Below are 15,487 nucleotides of genomic sequence, written 5' to 3'. Positions count from 1 at the left end.
ATTATAGAAGATAGCAGCGGTGGGAATAGAGGAAGAGGAGGTAGATGGAGTGGGGGAACGGCTGGTGAATCGCTATTGTGACAGGGATCATCAGTCGGCCCAAGAAGTGTTGTACATGTAGTTGGTTGGTTTGTTGTTTAACGCCGCACTCAGCAATATTACAGCTATATGACGGCGGTCTGTAAATAATCGAGTCTGGACCAGACATTTCAGTGATTGACATCATGACCACCGATCCTCACAATGGGGATACGATGACATGCATCAGTTATCCTGACCGCCCGATCCCGTAGGTCGCCTTTGAAAAGCATGGTTGCTTTAGACCAATTCTAACCGGTATCTTCACGGATGTGCTGCTACTGTACATAACACTGTCGTTTTACACTGTGGACAGAAATATGTTGCGACTGTATAAATATATGTACCTATAGTATTATAGAACACCACTCAGGAAAGGTAAATTAAATCGAAATTAATTTCCTTTCAAAAGAAAGTATACATTTTCCAGCAATTCTCGAAACATTGTTTCTGGGATCACGAACGTGGCGCTGAAGCTCTTTTCTCTTTTGCTGAAACATTGATGTCAATCTAATCAGAAGACACCACGTCATGTGCATCCGACACAAATAGCTGCCAGTCATCCCAGTTTGCGCGCGACTATATAAGTTTGAGTCGGCGGGCCGAGGTTCATTCTGCTCTTTCACTTCATCGAGAAACTACAACGATGCCAAGATCAAGCGAGCTTCGTCGGGGTCTCTCTGCATCCGGCGCGACCCGTGAAGATTCCGGGGTAGAATAGGTCTTCAGCAACCCATACTTGTCGTTAAAGGCGACAAACGGGATCGGGTGGTCAGGCTTGCTGACTTGGTTGATGCATGTCATCGATCCCAATTGCGTGGATCGATGCTCATGACATTAATCACTTGATTGTCTGGTCCAGGCTCGATTATTTACAGACCACTGTCATTTAGCTGGAATATTGCTGATTGCGGTGTTAAACAACAAAACCAACCAACAGGCCGCGGGAAAACTACTGCCCGTCCTTTCCTCTCGAGGTTCGCAAGCCTGTATGCCACCAGCGAAGGTCATGTCATCCCGACCAAAGATCTCTTCGAAGAGTACAAGGCAAAGGTCTCTGCCTTGGACCACAGCTTTGCAGACACTCTCCGACCCATTCCACGCTTTCGCCATACACGCCGTGGGTATCGTATCAAGGAGGTTAGGATAGGTCGAAATTTGGGGGAACATTTGGGTTAAACTTTAAGGGGGTATAGGACTCGTAGGTCGGGGGTGGGGGGTCACAGATCCTCCGCCGTTTATAGCCCTGAAATTGGGAAAGCGGGAGGATGTGTGCGAGTACATTGGCCAGGTTATTCCTGGGGGGGGGGGGGGGGGGGGGGTAGAGGGCAGGTTGCGGGAGTATGATAGGCATAATTTGATTTATTGCTTTATAATCTTTGCTGGGGCTCATGATGAGGAAATCGTTTTGGACGGCCATCCGAATTCTCAGGGTGTTCAGATACACCCTGATCAAAAATTGGGGGGTGGGAATCATGAACCTCTGCTTTGAATATCCAAATTGCAAAATTAGGCGGGACATTAATGGGGGGGCCGAGGGATCAGAGGGTGGTGCCAGGCATGGCTCTTGAAATTCACGATGTGCACCATCAGGGACGTCAGTGCTGGCATAGAACTACGGAGACTACCACCGCATTTATGAGAGACTCCTGACCGAACTCCAATAACGGCCCTTTTCAGGGCCACACATGTCCCAAAAGAATGCTTTGAAATGTGGGTTGGTTGATTATGTTTGATATTTATTACAAAGTTTACAATTCATTTTTATCAGCAATATTCCAGCTAGATGACGGCGGTCTGTGATTAATCGAGTTTGGACCAGACAATCCAGTGATTGATATCATGATCGATGACATGCATTAACCAAGTCAGCGAGCTTGACCACCCGTAAGACGCGACTTGGTTGATGCTCATGATATCAATCACTCGATTATTTACAGACCGCTGGAATATTGCTGAGAAATATGAATTGAAAACTTGGTAATAAATAACAAACATTATGTGCCAGGGTTTTGAAAAAAAAGAAGTGCTTATCAAACGTGAATTTCCTTGGCAGAATGAAAACCATTACCCCTGGGGGTTAACAAATTTGTTATGAAGTGAAAAACGCCCCGAAAACCAATTTATGTTGGAGGCCTTTGAATGTATCAACATAACTGTTTCAGAAAAATAAAACAATTAAAAAGTGTTCAGATACACTTTTCCGAGAAAAATCCCAACGGATTTGGAAAGAGACTGAAATGTTCAATCTCTAACGAAATTCTCCCCTCCCTAAGATTTGTTTGTTTGATGTTTAACGCCGCAATCATCAACATTCCAGCTATATTACGACGGTCTGGACCAGACAATCCAGTGATTGATATCATGAGCATCGATCCACCCAAATGGGATTGATATCATGAGCATCGATCCACCCAAATGGGATCGATGACATGCATCAAACAAAGTCAGCGAGCCTGACCACCCGATCCCGTTAGTCGCCTTTTACGACAAGCATGGGTTGCTGAAGACCTATTCTACCCTGGAATCTTCACGGGTCAGGGGGATTACATAACCATTTGTTCCCTACAGTGACTTACTACTAGTATGTGATAAGTATGAACATCTTTGAGAAAAATATATTCCGACGTTTAACAAACATCTTTGAGAAAAATATATTCGACGTTTAACAATAGGCATAAAAACAAGATGCTAATTATCAGTCTCATAAAATCCATCAACTCTGCTGTTATACGTTCATTGGCCATATTGTTAAAACATATATATATATATCATGTATATCACGTGACTAAACACATGAAACTGAAAATGTCAACTTTACAATGGGCCTTGTGGCCTTAAATACCGAATAAAATATATATCTAAACAGTTTTTTTTTCTGGATGGTCAAGATTATTTTATTGTCAGATTGCCATGTTGATACTGTTTGACTGTTGTTTAACGCTGCACTCAGCAATATACGACGGCGGTCTGAAGATAATCGAGTCTGGACCAGACATTTCAGTGATTGACATCATGACCACCGATCCTCACAATGGGGATACGATGACATGCATCAGTTATCCTGACCGCCCGATCCCGTAGGTCGCCTTTGAAAAGCATGGTTGCTTTAGACCAATTATAACCGGTATCTTCACGGATGTGCTGCTACTGTACATAACACTGTCGTTTTACACTGTGGACAGAAATATGTTGCGACTGTATAAATATATGTACCTATAGTATTATAGAACACCACTCAGGAAAGGTAAATTAAATCGAAATTAATTTCCTTTCAAAAGAAAGTATACATTTTCCAGCAATTCTCGAAACATTGTTTCTGGGATCACGAACGTGGCGCTGAAGCTCTTTTCTCTTTTGCTGAAACATTGATGTCAATCTAATCAGAAGACACCACGTCATGTGCATCCGACACAAATAGCTGCCAGTCATCCCAGTTTGCGCGCGACTATATAAGTTTGAGTCGGCGGGCCGAGGTTCATTCTGCTCTTTCACTTCATCGAGAAACTACAACGATGCCAAGATCAAGCGAGCTTCGTCGGGGTCTCTCTGCATCCGGCCGCGACCCGTGAAGATTCCGGGGTAGCATAGGTCTTCAGCAACCCATACTTGTCGTTAAAGGCGACAAACGGGATCGGGTGGTCAGGCTTGCTGACTTGGTTGATGCATGTCATCGATCCCAATTGCGTGGATCGATGCTCATGACATTAATCACTTGATTGTCTGGTCCAGGCTCGATTATTTACAGACCACTGTCATTTAGCTGGAATATTGCTGATTGCGGTGTTAAACAACAAAACCAACCAACAGGCCGCGGGAAAACTACTGCCCGTCCTTTCCTCTCGAGGTTCGCAAGCCTGTATGCCACCAGCGAAGGTCATGTCATCCCGACCAAAGATCTCTTCGAAGAGTACAAGGCAAAGGTCTCTGCCTTGGACCACAGCTTTGCAGACACTCTCCGACCCATTCCACGCTTTCGCCATACACGCCGTGGGTATCGTATCAAGGAGGTTAGGATAGGTCGAAATTTGGGGGAACATTTGGGTTAAACTTTAAGGGGGTATAGGACTCGTAGGTCGGGGGTGGGGGGTCACAGATCCTCCGCCGTTTATAGCCCTGAAATTGGGAAAGCGGGAGGATGTGTGCGAGTACATTGGCCAGCTTATTCCTGGGGGGGGGGGGGGGGGGTAGAGGGCAGGTTGCGGGAGTATGATAGGCATAATTTGATTTATTGCTTTATAATCTTTGCTGGGGCTCATGATGAGGAAATCGTTTTGGACGGCCATCCGAATTCTCAGGGTGTTCAGATACACCCTGATCAAAAATTGGGGAGGGGGATTATGAACCTCTGCTTTGAATATCCAAATTCTAAAATTAGGCGGGACATTAATGGGGGGCCGAGGGATCAGAGGGTGGTGCCAGGCATGGCTCTTGAAATTCACGATGTGCACCATCAGGGACGTCAGTGCTGGCATAGAACTACGGAGACTACCACCGCATTTATGAGAGACTCATGACCAAACTCCAATAACGGCCCTTTTCAGGGCCACACATGTCCCAAAAGAATACTTTGAAATATGGGTTGGTTGGTTTACGCCGCACATTATGTTTGATATTTATTACAAAGTTTTCAATTCATTTTTCTCAGCAATATTCCAGCTAGATGACGGCGGTCTGTGAATAATCGAGTTTGGACCAGACAATCCATTGATTGATATCATGATCGATGACATGCATCAACCAAGTCAGCGAGCCTGACCATCCGATCCCGTAAGACGCGACTTGGTTGATGCATGTCATCGATGCTCATGATATCAATCACTCGATTATTTACAGACCGCTGGAATATTGCTGAGAAATATGAATTGAAAACTTTGTAATAAATAACAAACATTATGTGGGTTAAAATAATTCTTTTAAGAAGTGAAAAACGCCCGAAAACCAATTTATGTTGGAGGCCTTTGAATGTATCAACATAACTGTTTCAGAAAAATAATAACAATTAAAAAGTGTTCAGATCCACTTTTCCGAGAAAAAAACCCAACGGATTTTGAAAGAGACTGAAATGTTCAATCTCTAACGAAATTCTCCCCTCCCTAAGATTTCTTTGTTTGATGTTTAACGCCGCACTCATCAATATTCCAGCTATATTACGACGGTGTGTAAATAATCGTGTCTGGACCAGACAATCCAGTGATTGATATCATGAGCATCAGTCCACTCAATTGGGATCGATGACATGAATCAAACCAAGTCAGCGAACCTGATCACCCGATCCCGTTAGTCGCCTATTACAAGCATGGGTTGCTGAAGACCTATTCTACCCCGGAATCTTCACGGGTCAGGGGGATTACATAACCATTTGTTCCCTACAGTGACTTATTTACTAATAGTATGTTATAAGTATGAACATCTTTGAGAAAAATATATTCCGACGTTTAACAATAGGCATAAAAACAAGATGCTAATTATCAGTCTCATAAAATCAATCAACTCTGCTGTTATACGTTCATTTGCCATATTGTTAAAACATATATATATATATATATATCATGTATATCACGTGACTAAACACATGAAACTGAAAATGTCAACTGTACAATGAGCCTTGTGGCCTTAAATACCGAATAAAATATATATCTAACTGTCTATCTATCTAAACAGGTTTTTTTTCTGGATGGTCAAGATTATTTTATTGTCAGATTGCCATGTTGATACTGTTTGCTTGTTGTTTAACGCTGCACTCAGCAATATTCCAGCTATATGACGGCGGTCTGAAGATAATCGAGTCTGGACCAGACATTTCAGTGATTGACATCATGACCACCGATCCTCACAATGGGGATACGATGACATGCATCAGTTATCCTGACCGCCCGATCCCGTAGGTCGCCTTTGAAAAGCATGGTTGCTTTAGACCAATTCTAACCGGTATCTTCACGGATGTGCTGCTACTGTACATAAAACACTGTCGTTTTACACTGTGGACAGAAATATGTTGCGACTGTATACATATATGTACCTATAGTATTATAGAACACCACTCAGGAAAGGTAAATTAAATCGAAATTAATTTCCTTTCAAAAGAAAGTATACATTTTCCAGCAATTCTCGAAACATTGTTTCTGGGATCACGAACGTGGCGCTGAAACTCTTTTCTCTTTGGCTGAAACATTGATGTCAATCTAATCAGAAGACACAACGTCATGTGCATCTGACACAAATAGCTGTCAGTCATCCCAGTTTGCGCGCGACTATATAAGTTTGAGTCGGCGGGCCGAGGTTCATTCTGCTCTTTCACTTCATCGAGAAACTACAACGATGCCAAGATCAAGCGAGCTTCATCGGGGTCTCTCTGCATCCGGCCGCGACCCGTGAAGATTCCGGGGTAGAATAGGTCTTCAGCAACCCATACTTGTCGTTAAAAGCGACAAACGGGATCGGGTGGTCAGGCTTGCTGACTTGGTTGATGCATGTCATCGATCCCAATTGCATGGATCGATGCTCATGACATTAATCACTTGATTGTCTGGTCCAGACTCGATTATTTACAGACCACCGTCATTTAGCTGGAATATTGCTGATTGCGGCATTAAACAACAAAACCAACCAACAGGAAGCGGGAAAACTACTGCCCCTGTCCTTTCCTCTCGAGGTTCGCAAGCCTGTATGCCACCAGCGAAGGTCATGTCATCCCGACCAAAGATCTCTTCGAAGAGTACAAGGCAAAGGTCTCTGCCTTGGACCACGGACCTCAGCTTTGCAGACACTCTCCGACCGATTCCACGCATTCGCCAGCCAGTTCAATTTTTTTGAGGTGGTCGCCATACACGCCGTGGGTATCGTATCAAGGAGGTTAGGATAGGTCGAAATTTGGGGGAACATTTGGGTTATACTTTAAGGGGGTATAGGACTCGTAGGTCGGGGGGGGGGGGGGGGGGGGGGGGTCACAGATCCTCCGCCGTTTATAGCCCTGAAATTGGGAAAGCGGGAGGATGTGTGCGAGTACATTGGCCAGCTTATTCTTGGGGGGAGGTAGAGGGCAGGTTGCGGGAGTATGATAGGCATAATTTGATTTATTGGTTTATAATCTTTGCTGGGGCTCATGATGAGGAAATCGTTTTGGACGGCCATCCGAATTCTCAGGGTGATCAGATGCACCCTGATCAAAAATTGGGGAGGGGGATCATGAACCTATGCTTTGAATATCCAAATTGTAAAATTAGGCGGGACATTAATGGGGGGCCGAGGGATCAGAGGGTGGTGCCAGGCATGGCTCTTGAAATTCACGATGTGCACCATCAGGGACGTCAGTGCTGACATTGAACTACGGAGACTACCACCGCATTTATGAGAGACTCATGACCAAACTCCAATAACGGCCCTTTTCAGGGCCACACATGTCCCAAAAGAATACTTTGAAATATGGGTTGGTTGGTTTACGCCGCACATTATGTTTGATATTTATTACAAAGTTTTCAATTCATTTTTCTCAGCAATATTCCAGCTAGATGACGGCGGTCTGTGAATAATCGAGTTTGGACCAGACAATCCATTGATTGATATCATGATCGATGACATGCATCAACCAAGTCAGCGAGCCTGACCATCCGATCCCGTAAGACGCGACTTGGTTGATGCATGTCATCGATGCTCATGATATCAATCACTCGATTATTTACAGACCGCTGGAATATTGCTGAGAAATATGAATTGAAAACTTGGTAATAAATAACAAACATTATGTGCCAGGGTTTTGAAAAAAAAAGTGCTTATCAAACGTGAATTTCCTTGGCAGAATGAAAACCATTACCCCTGGGGGTTAACATAAATTTGTTATGAAGTGAAAAATGCTCCGAAAACCAATTTATGTTGGAGGCCTTTGAATGTATCAACATAACTGTTTCAGAAAAATAAAACAATTAAAAAGTGTTCAGATACACTTTTCCGAGAAAAATCCCAACGGATTTGGAAAGAGACTGAAATGTTCAATCTCTAACGAAATTCTCCCCTCCCTAAGATTTGTTTGTTTGATGTTTAACGCCGCACTCATCAACATTCCAGCTATATTACGACGGTCTGGACCAGACAATCCAGTGATTGATATCATGAGCATCGATCCACCCAAATGGGATCGATGACATGCATCAAACCAAGTCAGCGAGCCTGACCACCCGATCCCGTTAGTCGCCTTTTACGACAAGCATGGGTTGCTGAAGACCTATTCTACCCCGGAATCTTCACGGGTCAGGGGGATTCCATAACCATTTGTTCCCTACAGTGACTTACTACTAGTATGTGATAAGTATGAACATCTTTGAGAAATATATATTCCGACGTTTAACAAACATCTTTGAGAAAAATATATTGGACGTTTAAAAATAGGCATAAAAACAAGATGCTAATTATCAGTCTCATAAAATCCATCAACTCTGCTGTTATACGTTCATTGGCCATATTGTTAAAACATATATTCTGTCAGGTAGTATATATATATATATATATCATGTATATCACGTGACTAAACACATGAAACTGAAAATGTCAACTTTACAATGGGCCTTGTGGCCTTAAATAACGAATAAAATATATATCTAAACAGTTTTTTTTTCTGGATGGTCAAGATTATTTTATTGTCAGATTGCCATGTTGATACTGTTTGATTGTTGTTTAACGCTGCACTCAGCAATATTCCAGCTATATGACGGCGGTCTGAAGATAATCGAGTCTGGACCAGACATTTCAGTGATTGACATCATGAGCACCGATCCTCACAATTGGGATACGATGACATGCATCAGTTATCCTGACCGCCCGATCCCGTAGGTCGCCTTTTACAAGCATGGTTGCTTTAGACCAATTCTAACCGGTATCTTCACAGATGTGCTGCTACTGTACATAACACTGTGGACAGAATTATGTTGCGACTGTATACATATATTTACCTATAGTATTATATAGTACACCACTCAGGAAAGGTAAATTAAATCGAAATTAATTTCCTTTCAAAAGAAAGTATACATTTTCCAGCAATTCTCGAAACATTGTTTCTGGGATCACGAACGTGGCGCTGAAGCTCTTTTCTCTTTGGCTGAAACACTGATGTCAATCTAATCAGAAGACACAACGTCATGTGCATCTGACACAAATAGCTGTCAGTCATCCCAGTTTGCGCGCGACTATATAAGTTTGAGTCGGCGGGCCGAGGTTCATTCTGCTCTTTCACTTCATCGAGAAACTACAACGATGCCAAGATCAAGCGAGCTTCATCGGGGTCTCTCTGCATCCGGCCGCGACCCGTGAAGATTCCGGGGTAGAATAGGTCTTCAGCAACCCATACTTGTCGTTAAAAGCGACAAACGGGATCGGGTGGTCAGGCTTGCTGACTTGGTTGATGCATGTCGTCGATCCCAATTGCATGGATCGATGCTCATGACATTAATCACTTGATTGTCTGGTCCAGACTCGATTATTTACAGACCACCGTCATTTAGCTGGAATATTGCTGATTGCGGCGTTAAACAACAAAACCAACCAACAGGAAGCGGGAAAACTACTGCCCCTGTCCTTTCCTCTCGAGGTTCGCAAGCCTGTATGCCACCAGCGAAGGTCATGTCATCCCGACCAAAGATCTCTTCGAAGAGTACAAGGCAAAGGTCTCTGCCTTGGACCACGGACCTCAGCTTTGCAGACACTTTCCGACCGATTCCACGCATTCGCCAGCCAGTTCAATTTTTTTGAGGTGGTCGCCATACACGCCGTGGGTATCGTATCAAGGAGGTTAGGATAGGTCGAAATTTGGGGGAACATTTGGGTTATACTTTAAGGGGGTATAGGACTCGTAGGTCGGGGGGGGGGGGGGGGGGGGGGGGGGGTCACAGATCCTCCGCCGTTTATAGCCCTGAAATTGGGAAAGCGGGAGGATGTGTGCGAGTACATTGGCCAGCTTATTCTTGGGGGGAGGTAGAGGGCAGGTTGCGGGAGTATGATAGGCATAATTTGATTTATTGGTTTATAATCTTTGCTGGGGCTCATGATGAGGAAATCGTTTTGGACGGCCATCCGAATTCTCAGGGTGATCAGATGCACCCTGATCAAAAATTGGGGAGGGGGATCATGAACCTATGCTTTGAATATCCAAATTGTAAAATTAGGCGGGACATTAATGGGGGGCCGAGGGATCAGAGGGTGGTGCCAGGCATGGCTCTTGAAATTCACGATGTGCACCATCAGGGACGTCAGTGCTGACATTGAACTACGGAGACTACCACCGCATTTATGAGAGACTCATGACCAAACTCCAATAACGGCCCTTTTCAGGGCCACACATGTCCCAAAAGAATACTTTGAAATATGGGTTGGTTGGTTTACGCCGCACATTATGTTTGATATTTATTACAAAGTTTTCAATTCATTTTTCTCAGCAATATTCCAGCTAGATGACGGCGGTCTGTGAATAATCGAGTTTGGACCAGACAATCCATTGATTGATATCATGATCGATGACATGCATCAACCAAGTCAGCGAGCCTGACCATCCGATCCCGTAAGACGCGACTTGGTTGATGCATGTCATCGATGCTCATGATATCAATCACTCGATTATTTACAGACCGCTGGAATATTGCTGAGAAATATGAATTGAAAACTTGGTAATAAATAACAAACATTATGTGGGTTAAAATAATTCTTTTAAGAAGTGAAAAACGCCCGAAAACCAATTTATGTTGGAGGCCTTTGAATGTATCAACATAACTGTTTCAGAAAAATAATAACAATTAAAAAGTGTTCAGATCCACTTTTCCGAGAAAAAAACCCAACGGATTTTGAAAGAGACTGAAATGTTCAATCTCTAACGAAATTCTCCCCTCCCTAAGATTTGTTTGTTTGATGTTTAACGCCGCACTCATCAATATTCCAGCTATATGACGACGGTGTGTAAATAATCGTGTCTGGACCAGACAATCCAGTGATTGATATCATGAGCATCAGTCCACTCAATTGGGATCGATGACATGAATCAAACCAAGTCAGCGAACCTGACCACCCGATCCCGTTAGTCGCCTATTACAAGCATGGGTTGCTGAAGACCTATTCTACCCCGGAATCTTCACGGGTCAGGGGGATTACATAACCATTTGTTCCCTACAGTGACTTATTTACTAATAGTATGTTATAAGTATGAACATCTTTGAGAAAAATATATTCCGACGTTTAACAATAGGCATAAAAACAAGATGCTAATTATCAGTCTCATAAAATCAATCAACTCTGCTGTTATACGTTCATTTGCCATATTGTTAAAACATATATATATATATATATCATGTATATCACGTGACTAAACACATGAAACTGAAAATGTCAACTGTACAATGAGCCTTGTGGCCTTAAATACCGAATAAAATATATAGCTAACTGTCTATCTATCTAAACAGGTTTTTTTTCTGGATGGTCAAGATTATTTTATTGTCAGATTGCCATGTTGATACTGTTTGCTTGTTGTTTAACGCTGCACTCAGCAATATTCCAGCTATATGACGGCGGTCTGAAGATAATCGAGTCTGGACCAGACATTTCAGTGATTGACATCATGAGCACCGATCCTCACAATTGGGATACGATGACATGCATCAGTTATCCTGACCGCCCGATCCCGTAGGTCGCCTTTGAAAAGCATGGTTGCTTTAGACCAATTCTAACCGGTATCTTCACAGATGTGCTGCTACTGTACATAACACTGTGGACAGAATTATGTTGCGACTGTATACATATATTTACCTATAGTATTATATAGTACACCACTCAGGAAAGGTAAATTAAATCGAAATTAATTTCCTTTCAAAAGAAAGTATACATTTTCCAGCAATTCTCGAAACATTGTTTCTGGGATCACGAACGTGGCGCTGAAGCTCTTTTCTCTTTGGCTGAAACACTGATGTCAATCTAATCAGAAGACACAACGTCATGTGCATCTGACACAAATAGCTGTCAGTCATCCCAGTTTGCGCGCGACTATATAAGTTTGAGTCGGCGGGCCGAGGTTCATTCTGCTCTTTCACTTCATCGAGAAACTACAACGATGCCAAGATCAAGCGAGCTTCATCGGGGTCTCTCTGCATCCGGCCGCGACCCGTGAAGATTCCGGGGTAGAATAGGTCTTCAGCAACCCATACTTGTCGTTAAAAGCGACAAACGGGATCGGGTGGTCAGGCTTGCTGACTTGGTTGATGCATGTCGTCGATCCCAATTGCATGGATCGATGCTCATGACATTAATCACTTGATTGTCTGGTCCAGACTCGATTATTTACAGACCACCGTCATTTAGCTGGAATATTGCTGATTGCGGCGTTAAACAACAAAACCAACCAACAGGAAGCGGGAAAACTACTGCCCCTGTCCTTTCCTCTCGAGGTTCGCAAGCCTGTATGCCACCAGCGAAGGTCATGTCATCCCGACCAAAGATCTCTTCGAAGAGTACAAGGCAAAGGTCTCTGCCTTGGACCACGGACCTCAGCTTTGCAGACACTTTCCGACCGATTCCACGCATTCGCCAGCCAGTTCAATTTTTTTGAGGTGGTCGCCATACACGCCGTGGGTATCGTATCAAGGAGGTTAGGATAGGTCGAAATTTGGGGGAACATTTGGGTTATACTTTAAGGGGGTATAGGACTCGTAGGTCGGGGGGGGGGGGGGGGGGGGGGGGGGGGGTCACAGATCCTCCGCCGTTTATAGCCCTGAAATTGGGAAAGCGGGAGGATGTGTGCGAGTACATTGGCCAGCTTATTCTTGGGGGGAGGTAGAGGGCAGGTTGCGGGAGTATGATAGGCATAATTTGATTTATTGGTTTATAATCTTTGCTGGGGCTCATGATGAGGAAATCGTTTTGGACGGCCATCCGAATTCTCAGGGTGATCAGATGCACCCTGATCAAAAATTGGGGAGGGGGATCATGAACCTATGCTTTGAATATCCAAATTGTAAAATTAGGCGGGACATTAATGGGGGGCCGAGGGATCAGAGGGTGGTGCCAGGCATGGCTCTTGAAATTCACGATGTGCACCATCAGGGACGTCAGTGCTGACATTGAACTACGGAGACTACCACCGCATTTATGAGAGACTCATGACCAAACTCCAATAACGGCCCTTTTCAGGGCCACACATGTCCCAAAAGAATACTTTGAAATATGGGTTGGTTGGTTTACGCCGCACATTATGTTTGATATTTATTACAAAGTTTTCAATTCATTTTTCTCAGCAATATTCCAGCTAGATGACGGCGGTCTGTGAATAATCGAGTTTGGACCAGACAATCCATTGATTGATATCATGATCGATGACATGCATCAACCAAGTCAGCGAGCCTGACCATCCGATCCCGTAAGACGCGACTTGGTTGATGCATGTCATCGATGCTCATGATATCAATCACTCGATTATTTACAGACCGCTGGAATATTGCTGAGAAATATGAATTGAAAACTTGGTAATAAATAACAAACATTATGTGGGTTAAAATAATTCTTTTAAGAAGTGAAAAACGCCCCGAAAACCAATTTATGTTGGAGGCCTTTGAATGTATCAACATAACTGTTTCAGAAAAATAATAACAATTAAAAAGTGTTCAGATCCACTTTTCCGAGAAAAAAACCCAACGGATTTTGAAAGAGACTGAAATGTTCAATCTCTAACGAAATTCTCCCCTCCCTAAGATTTGTTTGTTTGATGTTTAACGCCGCACTCATCAATATTCCAGCTATATGACGACGGTGTGTAAATAATCGTGTCTGGACCAGACAATCCAGTGATTGATATCATGAGCATCAGTCCACTCAATTGGGATCGATGACATGAATCAAACCAAGTCAGCGAACCTGACCACCCGATCCCGTTAGTCGCCTATTACAAGCATGGGTTGCTGAAGACCTATTCTACCCCGGAATCTTCACGGGTCAGGGGGATTACATAACCATTTGTTCCCTACAGTGACTTATTTACTAATAGTATGTTATAAGTATGAACATCTTTGAGAAAAATATATTCCGACGTTTAACAATAGGCATAAAAACAAGATGCTAATTATCAGTCTCATAAAATCAATCAACTCTGCTGTTATACGTTCATTTGCCATATTGTTAAAACATATATATATATATATATCATGTATATCACGTGACTAAACACATGAAACTGAAAATGTCAACTGTACAATGAGCCTTGTGGCCTTAAATACCGAATAAAATATATAGCTAACTGTCTATCTATCTAAACAGGTTTTTTTTCTGGATGGTCAAGATTATTTTATTGTCAGATTGCCATGTTGATACTGTTTGCTTGTTGTTTAACGCTGCACTCAGCAATATTCCAGCTATATGACGGCGGTCTGAAGATAATCGAGTCTGGACCAGACATTTCAGTGATTGACATCATGAGCACCGATCCTCACAATTGGGATACGATGACATGCATCAGTTATCCTGACCGCCCGATCCCGTAGGTCGCCTTTGAAAAGCATGGTTGCTTTAGACCAATTCTAACCGGTATCTTCACAGATGTGCTGCTACTGTACATAACACTGTGGACAGAATTATGTTGCGACTGTATACATATATTTACCTATAGTATTATATAGTACACCACTCAGGAAAGGTAAATTAAATCGAAATTAATTTCCTTTCAAAAGAAAGTATACATTTTCCAGCAATTCTCGAAACATTGTTTCTGGGATCACGAACGTGGCGCTGAAGCTCTTTTCTCTTTGGCTGAAACATTGATGTCAATCTAATCAGAAGACACAACGTCATGTGCATCTGACACAAATAGCTGTCAGTCATCCCAGTTTGCGCGCGACTATATAAGTTTGAGTCGGCGGACCGAGGTTCATTCTGCTCTTTCACTTCATCGAGAAACTACAACGATGCCAAGATCAAGCGAGCTTCATCGGGGTCTCTCTGCATCCGGCCGCGACCCGTGAAGATTCCGGGGTAGAATAGGTCTTCAGCAACCCATACTTGTCGTTAAAGGCGACAAACGGGATCGGGTGGTCAGGCTTGCTGACTTGGTTGATGCATGTCATCGATCCCAATTGCGTGGATCGATGCTCATGACATTAATCACTTGATTGTCTGGTCCAGACTCGATTATTTACAGACCACCGTCATTTAGCTGGAATATTGCTGATTGCGGCGTTAAACAACAAAACCAACCAACAGGCCGCTGGAAAACTATTGCCCCTGTCCTTTCCTCTCGAGGTTCGCAAGCCTGTATGCCACCAGCGAAGGTCATGTCATCCCGACCAAAGATCTCTTCGAAGAGTACAAGGCAAAGGTCTCTGCCTTGGACCATGGACCTCAGCTTTGCAGACACTCTCCGACCGATTCCACGCTTTCGCCAGCCAGTTCAATT

Source organism: Haliotis rufescens, unplaced genomic scaffold (genome assembly GCF_023055435.1).
Source record: "Haliotis rufescens isolate VD_foot unplaced genomic scaffold, xgHalRufe1.0.p SCAF_14, whole genome shotgun sequence".
Classification (NCBI taxonomy): domain Eukaryota; kingdom Metazoa; phylum Mollusca; class Gastropoda; order Lepetellida; family Haliotidae; genus Haliotis; species Haliotis rufescens.
Note: the sequence above shows the minus strand (reverse complement) of the source record.